The sequence below is a fragment of the Mus musculus genome, chromosome 13 (genome assembly GCF_000001635.26).
Source record: "Mus musculus strain C57BL/6J chromosome 13, GRCm38.p6 C57BL/6J".
NCBI classification, from domain to species: Eukaryota; Metazoa; Chordata; class Mammalia; order Rodentia; family Muridae; genus Mus; species Mus musculus.
Genome location: NC_000079.6, coordinates 98,170,337 through 98,189,993, shown reverse-complemented (window position 1 = coordinate 98,189,993; position 19,657 = coordinate 98,170,337). Strand labels below are relative to the sequence as shown.

The following is a 19,657-nucleotide window of genomic DNA, read 5'->3' as shown; positions in this document are numbered from 1 at the left end:
TTTTGCAGGCAAATGGATGGAACTAGAAAATATCATCCTGAATGAGGTAACTCAGGTCCAAAAGGCCATGCATGGTATGTACTCACTGATATGTGGATATTAGTCTACAGAATACCTTGGATACAACCCACAGACTGTTAAGAAGTGTAACAAGCAGAAAGGCCCAAGTGAGGAGCTTCGATCCTATTTAGAAGGGGGAAGGAAATAATCACAGGAGGCAGAGTGGGGGGGACCTAGGTAGGAGAGGGGAAGGGGAGGGTAAAAGGGAAACAGGATCAGTTATGGGGGTGGTGGGGGAGGAGAGAAGCCCAAAGGGCCAAGAGAAATGGAAATAAGCAGCCTCGGGGGTTGGGGGTGGGAGGTGGGGGGACCCTCTAGAAAGTATCAGAGACCTGGGAGGTGAGAGACTCTAAGGACTCAATGGGGGGTGTCCTTAGCCAAAATGCCCAACACTGGGGAGAGTGAACTCAAAGAGTCCACCTCCAGCAGATAGGCAGGGCCTCAAGTGGAGGGAAGTGTTACTAACCCATCAAAATTTCTGATCCAGACTTGCTCCTGCCTAAAGGAAGTTCAGGAACAAAAATGGAGAAGAGACTGAGGGAAAGGCAGTCCAGTGATTGGCCCAACTTGGGATCCATCTCATGGGGGTGCAGCAATCCCTGACACTGCTACTGATGCTCTGATGTGCTTATATTGTTATGATTCTTAAGCTTTACGTATGGGTAAGAATTTGAACTCATTTTCTCTCTTGGCAGCTTGCCTAGCACCTTTAGATACTTTGACAGCTTAGTCCTCAGGGGGCCTTCCAAGTCAGCTCCAGGCCTGCCTTCCACATGCTTCAGGCACTCATCATTTTCTAAGTTAAGGAGTTACACAGACGTGAGTGAAGATGGTTTTGTCATCAGCTCAGCAATCTGTGAAGTTGATAGGAACATTAAGCTTGTCTTCGAACACTTAAGTTTCTTACTAAAAAAAAAGTATATGTGTATCTGTATATGGAATTCAAATAAATTTCATAATAATAATAAAGATACTTTTGCAGATTCTATTAACTTTGTGATTTAAATGTAGTGATTAACAATTTTCTTGGTAGTATGTGTGTGGGGGGTATGTATGCATGTGTGTGTGTGTGTGGTGTGCATGCGTGCGTGTGCATGTGCATGTGTGTGTATGCATGCCTATGGAGGCCAGAGTTTGATGTTGGGTGATTTCCTCAGTAACTGTCTACCTTAATCTTTTTTGAGTCAGAGTCTGTTTGCTGGGACCTGTGCTCTTTGATTTGGGTAGACTGGTTGGCCAACAAGCTATAGGGGTCCTCTTATCTCTGCCTCTCCAGAGCTAGAGCTATAGACACATATTGCTGCCCTTGACTTGCTCTCTCTCTCATTCTCTCTCTCTCTCTCTCTCTCTCTCTCTCTCTTTCTTTCTTCCCTTCTTTCTTTCTTTCTTTCTTCCTTTTTTCTCTCTTTCCTTCTTTCTTTCCTCCTTCCCTCCCTCCCTCTCCCTCCATCCCTCCTTACCTCCCTCTCTCCCTTCTTTCTTCCTTCCTTCCTTCCTTCCTTCCTTCCTTCCTTCCTTCCTTCCTTCCTTCCTTCCTTCCTCCCTCCCTCCCTACCTCCCTCCCCCCCTCCCTCTCTCTTTCTTTCCTTCTTTCTTTTTTAAGTGTGGATGATCTAACTCAGGTTCTCATGCTTGAATGTTAAGTACTTATCTCCACAGTCCCCAAATACCCTTTATTTCTTTACTCAATGCAGAATTATTATACTTCTTTAAAATTATTTTTTTGTGTGTGTGAGTTTGGGGATGGAACTCAGGGCTTTGGCACTGGTCTGCATCTGTATTGAGCTATGCAGTATAAGGACAAGTATATAACAGATAACTTCTAATGGAAACCAACAGGGTTTATCTTCCAAGAACATGTGCTTTTTCATGATGTGTGGTTAGATACTGTGGATTGTGAGCTTTGCATTAACATCTAAAGGCACAGAAGTTTACAGTGTAGTCCATCTAACACTGAAGACTAGATTTTAAGAGGACATACATGTGATGTCTTTGTTCTGCGTATCAGTAGACATTTTAGACAGTCCTTAATAACTACCTTTCTATTATGCATTTTTCATATTTGAACTTTTTTTATATCTTCTATAATAAGATATAAGTAAAAAGGATCCAATGTATTGCCAAGTCATCAGCTTTGATAAATGTCAACATTATTATAGTGAGGGACCCTTTCTGTCCTGCATTGATTTTGCATTGGAGATCAGTGTCTAACCTGGAAATTGGCTATGCAGAGAGGCACCCATGGGAAACAGCTAGCCTTCTGGATAAGGGCAAGCTGGAGGCCCTAGTATTATTACAATGTGATTCGGAGATGAGAGGGGGATGGGCACAGCCTCCTCTGTTGGGGTATCCCTTCCTCGGATGCTTCTCTGCATCCCGCATGCAGAGATCAGACACATGCCTAGCCACAAGGCTAGCTACCTAGCTGTGATGCCTCAGTGCTCAGTTTCCTCATCTGTCACCGTCTGTAAATCTGTGAGTAATGTGCACCAGGAATGTATATAAGTGGTTGCACATCTGATGTGCAAGGTCCCTGAGAAAGCTAACCATGCTTAGTGTATTTAATGTATTTGGTATCAGAATGCCATTGAAGTAAGAGATTGAGCTCAGACTCACAGAGATCTGCTTGGCTCTCCCTTCCAAGGACTGATATAAAAGGTGTGTATCACCATGTGCAGGCTAAGGCTTGGATACTTCTATTCTCAAACCAACGGCTGTCTAACGATCATTATTCTGTTAGTCTGTCTCAGCCAGCTCTTGTTACACAGTCTTGACTGGGCTGAAATTTGTAATCCTCCTGCCTCAGGCTCTTGAGTGCTGTAGGTGTGCACTGTTACACCCAGGACATATTCTGTCTAAGTAGAACTCTCCTTAGCATCCCTGAATAACATCCATATAAAAAGTTGAAGGAAAAAAATTATTCTCTGTATAAATGAAACTGCTCAGAATTTTCTGTGTTAAGTCAGTCAGTTAAGGATTTATTTCTCTCAAAGTCAAGATGGCAAATATTTATTGATTAATATGTTGCATTTGCTTAAAATGCAGTTGGTTTCTCTTGAAATCTCAAAATTAATTAGAGGTATAAACCGAGTATAACTATAGTTTTTCTTTTTGGGGAGGGACAGGAATAGGGTCTCATATAGCCTAGCATAGCCAAGAACTCATTATGTAGCTGAGGCCACACTTAAACTCTTGATCCTTTGCCTCTGCCTCTCAAGTTCTGGGATTACAGGCTTGTGCTATCACCACGACCAGCTTAGTGAAATTTTAGATAAGTGTTTTGTATTCTTTGTTCCCTGACCTATGAAGGGGATCCTGGCAGCTCCTTAGCTAAAGCGATGCTTTGCTGATCAAGGCAGGATATAGATGCAAACATTTTGCAAAATTTAAAATGGCATATTCACACACAATGAAAAGCTATAGCTCACTTTGCAGTGAGATATTTATGGGCATAGATTTCCTATTGGTGCACATATGGATGCAGGAGAACAGAGACCAGGGTCCGTTGGTTCCGTGCCAGATCCCGATTTGCTTTGTTAATCTAACACTTCTGTATTCAGTGACTTGGGAGAAAACTGCAGAGCCAATTCAAATTAGTGGGGGAGAGTTTGAAAGAGGCCTGTTGTGTAAGGATTGGCGCTAATGAGTGGCTGTATTCTAGAACTGCCTGGTTCTATATCGAAGGTCACAAAGATGTGTTCTTCTTTCCTTCCACTACTTAGAAACAGTATAAAGCCAATTAACTCCTGAATCATTTTTCTAGGGAAAATGACTTACAGTCAAAGACATGTGGTGTGAGCATTTCTGTCATGTTTAGGGAGGGGCTAGGGATGGATACAATTAAATAGTTGGCCAGTTCTTGTCTCCTTGTCCGTTAAAAAATAGGGGTCTGGGGAGATGGCTTAATGGGTAAAGTGCTTGCCACCTAAGTAGGAGAAACTAAATTCAGATCCCTAGAACCCATGAAGGACAGGCAGGGTCGTGTACATCTGGAATCCTAGTGCTCCTGTAATGAGAAGAGGAACAGGCAGGAGAATTCCTGAAAGCTTGCAGGCCAGTCAGCCTAGTCTGTGTAGCAGTGAGCCGGAGATGGTCTCAAACAAGGGAGAAGGCAAGGACCAACAGCCATGGTTATCCTCTGATGTCTGTGTGTACATCCTGGGATATGTATGTCTGTACTCATACCCAGAAGCAAGTGCATGCATACATGTACTCACACACACTCAGAGGAAGACAGACAGACAGACAGACAGACACAGACAAAGAGAGAGAGAGAGAGAGAGAGAGAGAGACACACACACACACACACACACACACACACACACACACACACATACACACACACACACGGAGAGAGAGAGAAGTTGGTTTCCACGTATTGTTTTCCTTTAATTCAGACTTGGTGACTAAAAGATGCCTTTCTCTTGGGGTGGTGGACCTATAAGAAGAGAGGGGAAGAAAACCCCATTTTCCTCATTTCAGTTGAGTTTAGAATCGCATCAGTTGCAGCAATGATACGTTTATTTTTTTTTCTACTTATGTTAGAAATTTTCAGAGTCAAGTGTACTATGATTTTTCTGTAGTGTTAGATTTCTGTTTCCTCCTTGGCAAGGCTCTGCTTCTTTAACACATTTAAAAACAAGGAACAAACAAACAAACAAAAACCCCTAAAAACAAAAAAAACTAAAAAAACCCAACAAACAAAAAAACCCACCCACCTTCCTTCTGTATCTTCTGGGGATGCATGGTGTACTACTGTTGGGTAGGCTGTGTGCACCTACTGTGTGCACCTACACAGACATCTAAACGAAAGTGTAGAAACAGAGTTCAAGTGGTGTAGTGAGAAATTTGGTTTCCTTGAAAATTCAGTTACCCTCTGTGAGTCCGTTTCTGTTTTAATCCCCGGTGTGGGATGTGGGGTCGCTTCAGATTGTCCACAGTGGCTGACTATGATTGTCTCATGCTCTAGGAGGGGTGTGGCTTTTGCCAGCTGCAGATAGTTTCCATTTGGGTGTAAATGGGAGAGAGCCCTGAGCGGACCTGTGGTGGCTGCTGCTTCCCCTCCTGCTGCAGGCCCTGCTGCTGCATTTGCTATTCCTGGATTGGATTGCTGGGTTGCTGGGTTGCTGGGCTGCTGGGCTGCTGGGCTGCTGGGCTGCTGGTTGGAGATATTTGGATGACAAAGACTGGACTTGCTCCAGGGAACTTGACACCCTTTATCAGCAGGAAGTGGTGTAAAGAGGTCCACATCCCTTTCTCATCTAAGCTCCTTTCTCTCCTACCTAGTGCTGGGGGATTGGAAGGGATTAGGATGGAATAAGGGTTGGAAGGGTGGAGGATAGAAGAACCCAATAAAGTAGAGCAAAAAAGCATGCCCAGTGCGGTGTAGTCAACCAGTCAGGAACAACTGGGGGCCTGTCTTAGAGATAGATCAGGAGTTCGATGTTAATAATGATAGTACCAGTCATTTATGTTATTTTCTGTGGTTAGACTCTAGACCTTAATCTAGCACTTTCACTTCAGTATCATGCAAGGAAACAGCGGAGCTCTTTTCCTATAATGTTGGCTCTCATTCATATACGTATCTTAGCTTTAATTCCTATGGTGACCTTACTATGTACCCATGCTTCAGATGAGGGACCTATGGAGCCGAGAGACTAGGAAACATGCTTCGGACGAGCAGCAAGCTTGCCGACCCATCTGCGGGAGTCTGGAGCCCTTCTTCCCTTTTCTTCGGAGGTTCTGTGGAAGGCTGGGAGAGGGTCCAGCTTGTCCTCATGTTCAAGAGACCCGAAGGATCTGCTCTAGTCGAAAGGTCCTGGAAGTCTCCACTGAGGCTACATTTTCAGATTTGTCTTCACAGGGAATCATCATCTCCCTTCGTCTTTGAACTTGCCACCCTCTGAAGGGAGACAGCTGTCTTGGATGATCTGACTTACGTACATTTCTTAAATCTTCTTAGGAAAAATATACGAGATATATATATATATATATACACAACATTCTTTAGCCTCAGGCAAATTGCTATCCAGTTGGTCAATTATGACTTCTCCAAGGTAAATTTTTAGAGGGAGACTCTTCTGATTAGACACCATCCTGCAGATCCCGAACTGTGTTCGCTCAGAACCTGTGTTCCCAGGCCTTTCAGGCCTTCCAGGAGTCCTTGTATTGCAAGTGCGCTTAGAACTTGAGCAAGATTTCCATTCGGCTCCTCCCACGGGCTTATCCTGTTCACCTCTGTTCCACTCTCTGCGTGCTCGTTATGTCCCCTGGGTCCTTCAGTTCCCCAAGTCATTCCCAAGGACACTCGCACGTTCCCGTCCCCTGACCTCCAGGGGACAGACAACAGCATGGTTTCTGCAGAGAATTTAAACACTTTTCAAAACCAGCATTAGTCTCTTTAGTCAAGACCCAGCAATGCCTACGTTGGCTTCTAGAACTACTGCTTTCAAAAGCAATCTTCTGGTGTAGGACTTCAGCCGTTGCAGGCACTCACTTGCATGTTAATGACCTCCAGTGCGCAATCAGCCCGTTTTAATGTGGGTCTGACGTTATGATGGGCGTGGAACTTAGGTGTGACCACTCCCAGTTACACACTTGAGCCCTGCACATGGTATTCGTGCTTGTTCTTAGGGTGAGTTCAGCGGCGGTTGGTATGACACAGGTGTACTGTGGGTGCCTGTGTGATAGCAGGAGCACGGTTTAGTTGTGTGTTCCAGCATTTGGTGTGAAACAGGTTATGACAGGACCACGGGCAACACTGGAATTAGTTTCAATGTGCCAGTCTGTGTGGGCCACGCGGGGGATTTTTTTTTATCTCAAATACAAAGCACTAAAACAGTAAGAGGTGTGGTGTGAGTTCCCTAACGAGCATTTTAAACTCTAAGGAGTCTCCTGATTCTGTATACCACTGTTCACACCGAACTTTAAAAAACGTAAATGTTTTGTTTCTTATTATTTTTGCGAATTTCTTCCTGTGGCTTCAGCTGTGTTCCGCGTGTTTTCATTTCGCTGGGCTGCTGTAATGGCTTCCTAATGGCTCTCATTTCCAGGTCCCCCTCTGCCTTACTCTGGCACTCTGCAGGTTCTTCTGCTGCCTTTGGAATGACAACCTTAAAGTACTGAGTATGCCAGCGGTCTATCTAGAATGCATCCCTGGCTCCTGGTGCTTGCCAGGTCTGCATGGCCCGAGATGCTGTGAGATGCTGTGTGCTTCCCTGTTCCTCTCTGGCCTGGGTCCTGACAAGCACATCTCAGGGCCACTCAGCACAGCCAGCCTCTCTTCATCTGCACGCCATCTTCCTTTGCACCTTTCTATCTCGCCTATACTCGCTTTTCCCACAGCTCCCGTTCCCCACGATGCCTGGAGCCCGAGCCAGTCACCCACCATCTGTCCTGTTGCTGGAGTCAGTATGTGAATCAGCTTCCACGGTGACACGTACTGTACGGTGTCCCATCACTGGTGTCTGCGTTGTCTTGTTTCATGCCTGCTACATGCTGCACTCCCACACCTAACTCACACACGTGTGTGCAAACTGGACTCTTTCCACACATGCTGTGTGCCTGGATTGACAGCACAGAGTTCAGCTGTCTGTGATACTATGTGCACTAGGCTCTGTGATCTGGGACAGTGTTTTCTGGTTTAGAGAATTGGACCCCAAACCAGCCAGCCTTTGAGCTGCCTGAGGAGGCCTTAAAGATATAAACTCTGGGCATTGAGACCTCCTGGATTAAATCTCTGGCAGGAGAGGCCTGGCAATTTGCATTATACACTAATGGAATAGGTTCATTTTTTTTGTGTAGGAAACTTTAAGTGAGGAAGGCACAGTGGGCTGGGTGTGGTGTGGCATGCTGTTAATCCCAGTGCTTGGGAGGCAGATGCAGTTGAATCTCTGTGGGTTAGAGACCAGCCTGGTACACGTAGAGTTTTCCAGGCTAGCCAGAGCTACAAAGTGAGAGACCCTGTCTTAAAAAGGAAAATTACGGTTGTTTCTGTTGTTTTCCCTCTGTCCGTTAGCTTACTTCTTTATACAAGGAAGGGATGTTACTCACTGTAGAGTTCCTTCAGTGTAAGAAAGTAAAGTGAGTTTATCCATTTACAGTTAACAGCCCTGACTGACAATCTCACTTAACCCTTGGTTTTCTGGGAGGTAGAAGGCAAGTCAGAATTTTGTCATCAGCCACAAAGGCTGGAACTCAGAGGCTCTATGTAACGTACTCTGGCTCATGCTTTTAAAAGACATTTGTATAATTGATCATTAAGGTTTCTAAATATTATTATGTATTTTTTTGGATGGGATTTCTTCTCACGTGAAGTACACAGGCTGGTGAGATGGTTCCGCAGGTAACAGCTCTTGCCCTGGAAGCCTGACAACCTGAGTTGGATCCCTGGAGCTCTAGGAAAGATCGAAGGAAAGACCCGACCCACAGGGCTGTCCTTTAACCTTCACATGCAAGAGCACACACGTGTGTCACAGACACACAATTATAGCAGATCAATAAAAAAGAAAAGAAAAAGGCTTAGTTAACTTTGCAAAGAGAAAACAGGCAGAGTGAATTTGCAATTTCTGTAAGGTTATCATCAGACAGAGCCATGCAAAACAGAATTGGGAAGGCACTTCTGCCCACCCACAGTTCTGTGCTCTCCAGCATGGGGCCCACCTCTGTAGTGCCTTCTTTAGTATTCTCGTCTTTGTTTGAGGGCTCACAGTAGCACCTGCTGATCCTGTCCCTTCTTCCTTCTCTGCCATCTCCTGCACCTGAAATAAGCCTTCTTGTTGCGGCTGGTCCTCATGGGATCAGGCCAGGCTCTTGCCCTGGCTAGCTCCTGCTCTTTTAGGTATCCTTAAATGGATTGGCTCCTTTTGGACCTTTCCCTACATGCCTTCTTTGTGTTAACTGGAATACAGCTTAGGTTTCCATAGAGGGACTTAGCTAACATCTTATTTTACTGAGCTGTCTAATCTTACAGATTTCTGGAGAACAGGGTGGATCACTCTTGAGATTATCCAAGCAACAGATTACGCCACCACGCCTGGGTCACCCCTGTGGTTCACTGGCTTGCTTTCAGCTGGCTTAGCTAGACATCCCTATCCATCCAGCAAGAACAGGGAAAGATGTTAGGAGGGCGTAGCCTGAGTTAGGCAGTGGAAGTACGTCTGTTCACGTCCCGCCAGCTATGACCTCATCATTGTCACAGATAACATCAGGGTAGGCTGGGTGATGTAGTCTTTAGCTCAGCGCTGTCTAAACAAACATAACGTGAGTCCTGTATGTAATTTCAAATCTTCAGGTGTGCTGGCCTATGCCCTGTCATCTCAGCTCTTCAGGAGGATGAGGCAAGAGGCTGACTTGAAGAGTTTGAGACCAGCTGTGACACACAGTGAGACCTCACCTCAAAAAAAGAATCAACAAACCCCCTATCGTCTAAAGTTTTCCATTAATAACATTAAAGACCAAAAGGTGATAAGTAAAATAATCAGTGTAGTTGAGACAATGCAGCTAAACTAGTATTAGGTCAACATGTAAGACTGGCCACATTTGGGCTGGAGAGATGGCTCAACCGTTAAGAGCACCGACTGCTCTTCCAGAGGTCCTGAGTTCAATTCTCAGCAACCACATGGTGGCTCACAATATCTATAATGGGATTGATCAGTATCCTGGGACACGGAAGCTTTAGCTGCTTGACTACAATCCAGCTAAAATGGAAGGATCTTGCCACTAAAATGAAGGTTGGAATTAATGTCAGGGGTAAAGCTGGAGTCGCCGTCATCTCTCCCCTGGGCAGTCCCTGCTCCCACCTGTCCCAGTTTAATCCAAAGCTTGGTTTGGATTAAATTGCATGAGATGCCTTGCACATACAGTTCTCTGCTATGGTCTGTTATTCTCACTGGGTTGAGCATCTCAAGGCCAAAAGGGCCGAGGTTCCCTTGCCTAGTATTTTCCATGTTTTAATTACTTGATAGTTGAATGAATGACGCAATTGCATGGAGATTATAGAAAACAATAAAATATTTCAACTGTTTTCACTATTCTCAGAAGAATGCTACTGGCCTTTCCTCCATATGTATCTAGAGTCATAATGTTCTTAGGGGTGTGTGTGTGTGTTTTACACTCGTTCAGGGGTGCTTTCGTGTGACAGTCACATTCTGATGTCATGTAAGTTTCCCTATTTCTACAGATAATTTTTGGAAAAGCATAATGGCCTGCATTTAGGACATCTACATTTCCCTGGAAGTTTGAATCTCGTGTTCATGGCAGCTGCCTGTGAACCATGAAAGAGCAAGGCAGGACTGTTTGAGTAGGGCCCTCGTGTTGAGAGTTCTTGTGTAGTGTTTTGGGGGAAAATTCTTTCCAAGAAATAGTATAAGTCTTTTGTGGCATAGAATGGGTGATATTTTACACCTGAAACAGCATTACCAGCAGTCTATAGGTGAGCCAAAGTTATCTGCAATTTCTGGAGTGAGACACAGCATGAAACAGCTTTTCATTATATTACATGGAAGGCAATTTCCCAAACACATTCAGTTACAGAAGTTGCAGGCTACTCTGCTTTCTCATGCCTGTCTTGCATCTCTCACAGTCAGGTAGCTGAAGTAATAGCTCGCCTGTGCTGGCTCCTGAGATGTCACGGTAGGTTCCTCTACAGAATAGGCAGAAGTGAGTGAGGGGCCAGAAAAGGGCTGGTTGCTCAGGATGGCAGCACCGGCTGGCTCACTATTCCAGCAATGGTTCCCTTTCCCTCTCACCTCCTTTCAGTCCCTCTGCAAACAGAAGCATCTCTCTTCCTTCCCACTACTGGCTTTTGGGATGTGTTTCCTCAAATCGGGGGGTGGGGACATAGCAACCTCAGGCAAATAATATTATGACAGTAATATTCACCAGCACCATTACCACACTAACGCCATGAGCACCCATGTGCCAGCCTCTTGCTAAGAGCTCCCTCCATGCTCCTCACCTGCTCCTTCAACTACCTTATTCGATAGGCATATTTTGATCCTCACTTTACATGTGATGAAGCAGGCTTACACTAAGTGGATTGCTTAGTCACAAGCTAATGAGTTGTCAGACTGGGTTAGTATCCATGTATGGAGCTGAATCCTCAGCTTTTAGCCTGTATGTGGTCCTGCTTAGGAATATTGCCTAGGTGATATTATATACATAGTAGTGGCAGGGTTAGAAAAGGAATGGTCATTGAGTGAGGAAGACGTGGATGGAAATCAAGATGAATTCCTCCCTCCCTTCCTCCCTCCCTCCCTCCCTCCCTCCCTCCCTCCCTCCCTCCCCTTGTTATTTGGATTTTCCAGTCAGTCTCTCAACTGTATAGCTCAAAGTGGCCTCAAACTCACAGTCCCTCTGGCACCACCACACTCTGCAGGGTATAGCCAGAAGCCAGAACTCTCAGACTTATATTCAAAGTGGTAGGAGAGTGTTCACTGCAGCTCCCTTTATGATTAGGAAGCTATAGCCATAATATAGTTCAACCTTCTTACTTTATTAACCTGGAGAAATGTGAAAACTGGGAATTCGAAAGCTCAGAAATAACAAGCTACTTGTCCGAAGACATGAATAAAGCGAAGCCAGCTGCGCTGCATCCAACCGTCTCTGGCTTGAAGGTGATTTTATTTAGTTACCCTGTTTTCCTTTGACCTTTTGGCTTTATAAGGAACTCTTGTTGTTTCTATGTAATGTTTCTACTTGTTACAACAGATAAAGTACCTGGGAACCACCAGGAGGGAGTATGTGTTTGTCTGACCAGTAGTAGCTAGGATATTGGGAAGTTGATACAAAGCTGTTCCTTTGCTGCTCAAGGGATCAGGGAAGAGATGCTGACACAGTGGTGGCAGCAATGAGACTGAGAGACATGCCTGGGTCCCCTGTGGTGTGGGGAGATGGGGACATCCCGTGGATCTGGGGACCTTCTCCCTCTGCTGTGGCATCTGCATAGGCCCCATTTCTCTCTTTGAGTTGAGTGTCCGGGTCTATGGCTCTCTGAGTGGAGAGAAGTATGTGTGTGATGCTCCCATCAGGTTGTTTTATACAAATGAGAACCCCTCATTCTCCTGGACAACATGGCTAACCATGGCAGGTGGGAGCAAGCCCTGGCTGAGGTTGTGAGTTAAATGGCTCTTGGAGACATCTTTCTCGGGGTGTACTGACTTGTTTTAGAACTGCAGACAGTTCATTTGGAGAAGCACTGGGAGAGCTGTGTTCTGATGCTCTGACAGTCCTGTGCGTGTAGACTTCTCACGTAGACCGGGAAGCTTGTCTGTGGAAAGATGTATGTGAACGAGTGGATGACAGAAATTCAATAGCTTAGAAGGGACAAGTAGCTTTGAAGGACAAAGAAGGATGGCTATCCCTTCTGAGATGTTAAGAGGAGTGAAAATGAATTGGGTCAGATTTATAATAAGAGTTCGACACTGACCTGTTGACATAGACGAAACCTTTGATAGTCTGATTGAACAGTTTGCTTGGGACTAAGAAAGAGGTGAAAAATGGCTCTTGGTGGCGTAGCTTGTAGCTTCGTTGTGAGCTCTGAAGGGAGGTAGGCTGGGTTAAATTCTGAGCCTGATCAAGTTTCATTTGGTGACTTGGGACTCCCAGTTCTGTCATTCAGAAGGGACTGATAACACACTCTGGTATGCCTGTGGAGAGTAAATGGTCACCACACATTTAGAGGCGGCTCCAGGTCTCACAGAGAGCTGGAGTGGATGGGAGGCAGCAGCACAGGAAGGGAGCTGTGTCCCTGCAGCTGTGTAGGTTGGATTGTACTATGGGGGAAGCTGGAAGACACCATGGAGGGCGTTAAAAGTTCTCCTCCAAACTACCCTCACTGCTGTTGCTTTTTACAATATTAACATATCTAGGCCGATGCAGAGCAAACCTCTAGTCACTTGGCTTTATGCCATTAAACAACTTTCTTTCTTTTTCCTTTTCTTTTCTTTCCTTTCCTTTCCTTTCCTTTCCTTTCCTTTCCTTTCCTTTCCTTTCCTTTTCTTTTCTTTTCTTTGAGACAGGGTTTCTCTGTATAGTCCCGGCTGTCCTCGAACTCACTTTGTAGACCAGGCTGGCCTCGAACTCAGAAATCTGCCTGCCTCTGCCTCCCGAGTGCTGGGATTAAAGGTGTGCACCACTATGCCCAGTGTTAAACAACTTTCAAAACTGATGTTTTTCAGTGGTCAAATAACCATGGCACATCAACTCTTACTGTTCTAATTGAGGGACTTCTAGCCTCCACCCCCCCAATGTTTTTCTTGTTTTGTAATCTGTGACTCGCGTCTTCATATGAACTTGTGGTTCAGTTCCTACTAGGGGAAAGGCAATGCCATTCTTTAACTGTGGCTGGACATTGAGACCCGAGTCTGAATTTAATGCTGTCACCATGTGGAGCGTAGCCTCCTGCTGATGTTGTCCCGCTCTTTTGCCTCACTGGCCTGAAGACCTGAGAACGTGACCTCATCAGGGTTCCCTTTGGTGGAACACGAGCGTGTGGAAGGTCTGGGAGGTGAGCTGAGGATACAAGTCAGGAGGCTGCAAAGAGGTCTGAGGTTTCTGGTGCTCCTCTGTGTTGTCTGGACTATTCTCAACTGACCGGGCGGGGATACAAATGGCGATACCATCTTCTCCCTCTGGCAACTTATTACCTACTTGAGATAACAGTAGCAGGAAGGAAGTTAAGATGTCAGCCAAGTCAGAACTCTCACCTGGAAGCTGGGCTGGGAATTCTGGAGTCCTCCGTTCAGCTAGGATGCTTATACGTGGGGTCATTGGAGGGGCTCCCTGAAGGAGAGGAAGTGGACTGGGTTTTAGGATCTGCTTGTGGAGTCGTGGGGGAGGGGAAGAGGAAGGGAGAAGAGGGGAGCAGGGGAGAGGAGAGGGAAGGAGGGAGGGAGGGAGGGAGGGAGGGAGGGAGGGAGGGAGGGAGGGAGGGAGGGAGAGAAAACGTGGGAATAGAATGAGAGTAGGAAGGAAGGCAGTGTGCGGGAGACAGGTGCTAAAACTGTAAATATTTGGGCACAGGAAAAAAAAACCCAGTATTATAGAGCCAGGCAGAATGGAGCCACAGTAAGAAGGTTGGAAGGCAAACGGATTTTAGAGGCACGGTAAGCAATAAAGAGTCTTTGTGGGTTTATGAGGGACGTGAGGAAAGTGGTTGAACTGGAAATTCAAAGGTGGTGTCGGAAATCTGTCTCTGAGAAGGTCATTCATAAGTACATAAGCACTTGGTAATGGTATTTGTGTATATCTAGAAGCCATTAAAGTTTAAATTGGCCCTGCCGCGTTTCCCACATCTAAGAATGGCTGGCATCTCTGTGTTACAGGTGGGAAACTGAGTTCACAAGCAATCGGGTGGTTTCTTGGGGTCAGCACCAGTGTCGGAGTGGTGCCTAAGGGTACCTTCCACTTTAGACTGACTGACTGGTTCTTGGGTGATGGGGCAATTCATCAGGGTAGCACATCCCAGAAGCTGTGATTCACTACCAGCCCAGGTTTGTATTGATTGCCCTCAAGAGCTCCATTTTACAGAGAAGGAAATGAAGGTTTAATGAGCTTAACTTGTCCAAAGGCAGAACCCAGGAGATTTCATCTCAGGGGGATGAGTTCCTCTATGGCAGTTAGATCAGCTGTTCTCAACCTGGGGGTCGAGACTCCTTGCGGTGGATGTGGGGGTTGTCGAATGACCTTTTTACAGGAGTTGCCTACGACCATCAGAAAACATAAGATATTCACACTACCTTCCATAGCAGTAGCGAAATTACAGTTATGAAGTAGCAACGGAAGCGATTTTTTGGTTGCGGGTCACCACAGCATGAGGTGTGAAAGGCTTGCAGCGTTAGGGAGGTTGAGGTCCATTGATGGTGATGCAGAGGTTGAGGTCCATTGATGGTGATGCAGAGGTTGAGGTCCATTGATGGTGATGCAGAGGTTGAGGTCCATTGATGGTGATGCAGCTGTTCTGCTTCTCACTCAGGAATAGGATGGGATAGAGAGGGTGCCACGTCACAAATCAAGATATTCTGGAATGGGCTTACAGGAGCCGCATGCCTTGGCTTAATAGCTGTCAGATTTTATGGAGGTGAGCGAAATATTAAGGGTGTTTTAAGACTGGATACTAGGCATTTCGAAAAGTTAATTACGGAAAGTATAATTGAGATTTCTCATGGTTTTGGAGCTCTGATGTTAGGTTTTGTCAGAACCTCTCTTTCATTTCAGGATGTTCACAGTGTCCGAGGTGCCCTTGAGTGAGCCGTGCTTACAACTCTAGTCTCTCAGCCCTTTCTCTTATATTTTGTATATAGCTTCATGGGTGGGATCTTAAATCCCATTCCCAGTCATGGTCCTGTCCTGAGTATGTGTGATGGGCTATGTGTCTTTTCCCTTAGCATGGCTTACTAACATCAGTCTGTTGAGGCTCAGTATCCCATCCAGGCTCTCTGGATTGGCATTTCTGACTCAGGCTTGTCTTGTCAGGGTTCTCCTGCCTTGCCTCTATTCTCCAGGAGGTTGTCACAGGGGTGGCTGTGTATGTGTGGTGTTTGGGGGATACTGAATCGGTCACCATAGGTGGATGGCTGCTTTGTTATTGAAGTTAGAAGCTGCAGAGTCACTTAGCCACAGTTTCTGACTGCAAACAATATAGACAAACTTTGGTAATTAAATTAACTGAGAAGACCTTGCTTATGCATGCTCGCAATGTACCAGTTCCTGGCTCTACTCGGGCAGGCATAGGGCAGAGAAAATCCCACGGGTTCTGTAATACTCATGGAATTCTACTTCCTGTCAAAGCTATACGCAATGGAGGATTTCCCAGAGGGAAGATCCAGTTGCTAACAAAGAGAAGGGAAAGAGGCCAGGTAAAGCACCCCACACGTCTGCTCTGGAGAAGAAAGGCATGGCTGGGACCCTGAAGGGGCTCTCTCTCTCTCTCTCTCTCTCTCTCTCTCTCTCTCTCACACACACACACACACACACACACACACACACACACACAGTGGGAGGCCTTTGCTCTCTAGGTTGTTGGAAGCCACTGAAGACTTTAGAAGGGGACCAGGCTAGATGGTAGTCAACGACAGTATTTTCAGGATATGAAGCTTAGCCATGGGGCTACAGAGTGAACTGGGGCTAACAGTGGGGAGACCAGGGAGAGGTTAGTGGCAGTGGGCAATCCACATAGAAACGGAAATCCAGAGGTTTTCACGCATCATTAGTAGATGAGACGTTCAGACTCCCTGACCTTGAAATGTGTGGACTCTTGTCTCAGGTATTCATAGTGAGGCCACTTGGTGAAACACATTCATTGGTTGAAATGAATTCATTAGCATCTCTGCAGACTCAGGCCAGCAGTACTGTCCTTTCCAGCTGCTGGCTGGCTTCTACTCTCTGTGTGTCTGATAATTTTTTGGCCATCATTCGCTGGTGTTTCCTGAGATAAGCAGCAGAGAGCTGTAAAGTCCCCAGGTGCACAGGAATCCCAGCACACCCTGGCTTTGTTAGAGGGGGGGATTGTCTTCTCTAGGCTATGTGTGTGTTCTTCTGGTCCTTGGCCTGCTTCGATGCAGGAATGAATTGAAATGCAAAGTTGCTTGAATACTGATGTCCAGTACCACTGGGCCCGGGAAACCCATCTCAGTGAAATATGAACAACATCTGTACAGTGGCCTATTCAGTCCAATGCTAATTGTCACCGTTTGAATGGCATTGGACAGCACATAGAAAATAGGAGTGAAAACGCCTTCAACAAGGCCCTTTTCATGGATGGCCCTCACAATGTGCCTGATTCTACAGCTTTGGACAAAGGTCCGTGTTTTCTCTTGTGGTTTTGTCATGCTTCTAGCTTGTACAACTAGGGTTTGGCCTAATTGTGGTTCACAGGTCAGCACATTTAACCTGTGGGGCGGAGTCTTCCTAAAATGACAGCTTTTAATGTATCTTTAGGGACTTCTAATGGTTTTTTGACTTGATTGACTTTGCATTTTTATCGTAAGAGATCACTTCATGATTGAACTTCAAGAGTCTCCCGTGCCGTCTCGTTATGCCTCCACAAGCCAGTGCAAGATAACTTCTGCTTATCTGAATATTCAATTATCTGTTTTTTTTTCAGGACTGGGAATTAAACCCAAGGCCTGTGCACACTAGACAAGCACATTGCCACAGAATCATAAACCTGACATTTCTAAAATCTTAAAGACAGGGTCTTTCCATTAAATCCCAAGCAGGTCTTTAAATCGTAATCCTCCTGTCTCGTGAGTGCTGAGATTACAGGCCTGTGCTACCACGAGGTCGTATAAACCACAGAACTGGTGTTTCTGAACCTCCACACCTCACAGATCCAGTTTCACTGTCCCTTTGTTTGAGTAGCTCACGGTGTTTAATATGCAGGCACCCATTAACTCTCTAGGAAGCCTGTGTGTAGGCAGGGGAAAGCATCGTTCCCAAGGCAGTACTCGTACACTGAGAAACGGTCAGGAGGCAAAGGTCTCTGGCAGTCAGGGTTGACTTGAGCTGCTACGTTTGCTGCTAGTTTCTCCTCTTGACCGTTAGAAAATTCGAATTCATTTTTCATTGTAAAATGACCATGTTTTCCAAGGAAAATAGCCCCGTGGGCCAAGTTCTAACCGGAGAACTGGGTGAGAGCAGGCGGGCTGGGGGAGTTTTCTTGTGAAACGGCCAGGTACTTTCCGGTCCTTGTGTTGCTTCTACACTTCTTGTCTGTTGCGGTCAGAGGGTGGCTGTGCTTTTGTTTCTAAAAGCCCTGTTTTGGGTGCTCCCATCTCCTTTGGCCGTGGATGCCTTTCCTGTTTCCCTTCTGGACTTTGAGATGTAGGGCAGGCGCAGATTCTGCCTCTCAGTTAGCCTTGTTCATCTTTCAATGATGATGGGTTCATTATCTTAGGGTTCAATGAAAAAGCCTCAGCCACCAGAGAGGCTCATGCATTGGCAAGGTGCTGAGTGTGTGTCTCATGCTTCTGGGATGTCTTCATGTGTGCATGTCTCTCAGACTGATAGCATCTGTGCCCAAGCTCCTGGTTTCCTCACCCAGCTCTGTACCACCCATGCCACCCCCATGTCTGCTGGCGGCGGCTTCATGCTTTCCTCAGGCTTCAAGATTGGAGAGACAGCTATCTCCCTTCCCCCATCTAATTTCTCTCCCATTTGGTCAGGACATATTACCAGCTGTCTGCCGCATATAGCCAAATCTCACCACTTTCTTGACACAGCCCCTTCTCACCTATTATCCTCTTTGGATTGAGTCTCAGTAATGGCGTCTAGCAAGCCCGGCTCTGACTCTTGACCCCTCTCAGTGTGTCGCTGCACAGTATGGTAGTATATACACACCTGTTAGTATACCTATGTCACCTCATGTCATTCCTCAGCTCCAAACTGGAGATGGACCCTCACGCTGCAAATGAAGCCCAGTGCTTCAGGATGACCCACGAGGCCTTGCAGGATTAGCCCCTCCACTCTTCACTGTCCTCACCTCTCATTGTTCTCTCTCTGTCCCTCTGCTTCAGGCGTCTGCGCGCCCCGCACGCTGCACGCATGCTCACAATGCTGCAGCTCTGTGCGCATGCTCACGCTGCCTGCAGGCTTTCCAGAGCTCTGCCAGCTCTTCTGCACAGATTTCCCCTGCTAGCCTTCCTCAACAGTTGTATTTAAAATCTCACCTACTTCCTTCTCTGCCGATCTCCCTCACCTTATACTCTCTTCTGCCACCTTCTAACATGCTATAACATTTGCTTTTTGATACTATTTATTGCCTAGCAATACATTGCCAATCTCAGAAATCGTGGGAGTTATCTTCTCTTGCTCAATGATACAACATTTAACATAAAATATCCCAATCCCCAGCAGATGCCCAAATACTGTTAAAGACTCTTGATGTTTTCCGAGCAATCGCCATTGTCTGCTAGTCTGTGTCAAAGAGTCTAATGATTAGACTTGTTCTCTTAAGTCCAGGTACAGGGAACAGTGAAAGATCCTAGAGGAAGAATGCAGTTAGAAGATGAGAGGAACAGTTAGCAAACAGAACAGAGACACAGCTGACGGCTAAGCTGCAGGATAAATGAGGGATGCCGTCCCTGGGAAGATGAAGAGAGAAAGCGAGGACCCAGGGACTTGCTGCGTACCTGCTGGGTGTCAGTACTTCCAGGTGCCTCCTGGATTCCATTTGGCTAGAGCAGCAGGCACAGGAGCGCAAGGTCACAGAGTTAGTGGGCAGCTGAGCCAAGGTTCAACTTCTAATGTCACCTACCACAGTGTCAGACTAGGCAAGGAGAAACTCGTGGAGGTGACAGTTTGGAGCTGAATGAGCTTTGTCACATGGAAAGCTAGTCTTGGGCCAAGTGAGGATTTATGTGGCCAGTGGTGACCGGGGTAAACGTTGGAAACAATGACTTTTTGAGTGCTGAGTGCTATACCTGGCACTGGTTACCAGGATGGATCGGAGGTGGGAGTTATATGCTCTTGATGATTAATTAACAGGCCCTTAGAACAGAGGCGGGTGGTGGTGGCGGTGGCGGTGGCGGTGGCGGTGGCGGTGGCGGTGGCGGTGGCGGTGGTGGCAGCGGTGGTGGTGGTGGGGATGGTGCATGGA

General features: G+C 46.3%; 1 protein-coding gene and 1 long non-coding RNA gene across 5 annotated transcripts in view; one reads left to right on the top strand and one right to left on the bottom strand.

Moving 5' to 3' along the window:
- The window catches only part of Arhgef28 (Rho guanine nucleotide exchange factor (GEF) 28), a 308,082-nt gene that overhangs the window by 16,682 nt on the left and 271,743 nt on the right, over positions 1-19,657 (top strand). The gene's annotated exons all lie outside the window — the stretch shown is intronic.
- On the bottom strand, positions 11,515-18,578 carry Gm34469. The gene is made up of 4 exons (XR_003950641.1): positions 18,400-18,578; positions 13,767-13,842; positions 12,488-12,707; positions 11,515-12,328 (listed from the first exon to the last, which is right to left on the bottom strand). It is a non-coding gene; the product is annotated as a predicted gene, 34469 (long non-coding RNA).